Source organism: Festucalex cinctus, chromosome 6 (assembly GCF_051991245.1).
Source record: "Festucalex cinctus isolate MCC-2025b chromosome 6, RoL_Fcin_1.0, whole genome shotgun sequence".
NCBI lineage: Eukaryota > Metazoa > Chordata > Actinopteri > Syngnathiformes > Syngnathidae > Festucalex > Festucalex cinctus.
The window spans coordinates 29485183-29487770 of NC_135416.1; the positions used below are offsets into that span (position 1 = coordinate 29485183).

The 2588-nt window shown below is 42.0% G+C and overlaps 1 long non-coding RNA gene across 1 annotated transcript; it reads left to right on the forward strand.

Moving 5' to 3' along the window:
- The first annotated feature begins 495 nt into the window (after window positions 1-495).
- LOC144020833 (uncharacterized) lies at window positions 496-1688 on the forward strand. The gene is made up of 2 exons (XR_013283983.1): window positions 496-708; window positions 1504-1688. It is a non-coding gene; the product is annotated as an uncharacterized LOC144020833 (long non-coding RNA).
- The last annotated feature ends 900 nt before the right edge of the window (window positions 1689-2588 follow it).

Genomic DNA, 2588 nt, shown 5'->3' on the forward strand with positions numbered 1-2588 from the left:
GGTTGGCAGCATTGCTTTGTTGATGAAAGAACATAACACGTCCTTTGGAAAAACTGCCAATCATATGTCAATCGTACTGCATTTTATGGGTCATTAAATAATTAAATATTTGGTAAGGCAGGGTTAGATGAAATGTGATAGTATTTTTTTTAATTATATATTTAAATGCTGGTTGGTTTTATAGGTTTTATGAGCGAAGCATATTTTTAGTGTCTCCTTATGTTTCTGCAGGTTATTGCTCAATGCAACTGCTGTCCCAACAATTCACTTGCCTCCACAAGACCAGCAGCAGATTCAAAATCCACCTGCCCAGCGTGCAGCAGCAGCTAACCGAGAAAGGAAGCGAGCCGTACCTGAGGCTATCACCTCTGCAGCTGCCTCTGAACAAGAAATGGCTGATTACGAGGGTCAGTTATTGCAGGATGAATCCTGTTCTAACAGCGAAGATGATGAAGTTATGCCACCACATAATGTGGATGAAATGTAGAACTTTGAGATATAAAGCTATTTCATCACAATGTGACAATTTGTTAATAAGGCAATTTTTGTTCAATTCCAGAATCATTCTCGCTGCTATGCATTATAATGAAAATGCTGGGAGACCACAGAAAGTGACGAAGGAAGGAATACACTCCTACTGCATCGTTTATCCCAAATATAAGAGTGGTGGCTATTCTCTGAGAAAGATATTGGTGGATGCAACTTATGGTAAGTTATGAAACAAAAACAATTCCAGGCAGATGCATTACTTAAGGCCTCAGTATGCTTCTGCGAGAGGCTCGCGTCGAGGCGTCACGTTGGAGCTCCGCTCGTGCGTTTGCCTTCCGACTTGTGCGCAATACACATCTGTGTCTGCTGGAGTTTCACACCAAGTCCCGCTGTCGCTATGGCTGGGCCGCCACAGAGTGGCGATTACTCTGCATTTTATGGCGGATTCAGGAAGTTCAATTTAATTCAGAAACACGAAACAAAGCCGGGGGGAGAGTAAGTTCATCACCGTGGCAATTAATTATTGCCAATTTGCACCGGTGTCGGCCGTAAACTCGCCAAAACACAACAGCCGTGCGCTTAGCGAACACAGTTTTTTATTTTATTTTTTATTTTTTATTGTTGTTTTCCGCCTCTCGTCCCAGGCACATATCCACATGCACAGCCGTGGTCTCCGAGCAGGGAAGTCGATTTGCGCCGCCAGTTGCCTTCACGGAAACTATCTGGGCAGGGGGCGGGGAGAGAGAGAGAGAAAAAAAAGAAAAAACGCCATCGAACGGGCCAATCAGAAGCGAGCGACGCCCCGCCATCGACGTGCGTCCAAGGATTGGCGACGTGTGCACGTCGGCCGGCCACGAGCGACGCAGCACTTAAAATTCATGGCTCGCGTCGATCATGTGATCGACGGCGCTCATCGACGCGAGAGCAAACGTGGAGGCATAAATTAGGCTTTAGTGTAAGTATGTATGTCGCCCAAATATTTATCATCCCAATTTTTTTTTTCTTTTTTTGCAGACTATGTGAATGACTGCCTTTCAGAGGTGATGAAACTGATTGACATTCCAAATAAGTACAGAACCGGTGATGTGGTCGTCGACCCACAATTTCTTACAGCAGCAGTGAACAGACCGGAAAAATCAAATGTTATTGCTGAGCACCATACGAGATTCCTCAGAAAATAAAGAATCACATCCCTTGTATTAAGTTGTCCTCATTTGTTTATTTTTATTATGATGTAACTAGTCCAAATCACAGTTCTGGAACATTTCTCTGTGAAACACGAAACCCTTTGAATAAAGCTGACTCCTCTTCTCCTGGTGGTGGAAAATGTGCCCTGATACAAGACACTGCACATGCTGGAAGGACAACACGGTTGTCCAGACCAAGAAACTTCCAGCACCAGCGCACAAATTGTCTGTAGGCAATATGTCTATACTTGGCATCCTGTGGCCCATCAAATGCCTTGCCTCTGTACTGTTGTTTGTAGGTCATCCATGCTACCTGTAATCCATATGGGTCCAGGCACACAGCATTGAATCCAGGATGATCAGTGATGCAGTCCAGTACCTGATTGAAGTGTTCCTCTCCTTGTAGACGTACAGTCACTACTTTTTGAATTTCATGGCAGCAAACACATACTACAGCTGTAGGCATTTGCTGGCAATTACCACAAGTACACCTGAAATTAAAAAAAATAAAATAAATAGTAAAATACTGAGCGATGACACCATGAACAGAAATGTTATTGAACAAGTGTATTGCTATACCAATCAGTCAATAATTCTGTTTATGAAAACATTTGTTTCAAAATATACAAGTACGTGGACTGAATCATGTACAAAAGTAAGAAATAGTCATTGATAAATCTCTCAAGTACAAGTAAAAAAAAACATTGCTGAAAAGAATACTCAAGTACTGAGTAACTGCTTGAACATAAAGTCCGATTTATTTATTTAAAAAAAAATATATATAAAATTATGCCCAAATGCTGGCATCTTCAAATAAAAAAAAAAAATACCACTGCCTACATATATCTTACCAATCTTGTAATCTCGACGAGTCTTGTCTCCATTCCATGTCAGGTCGTCTGGGCGCACTAT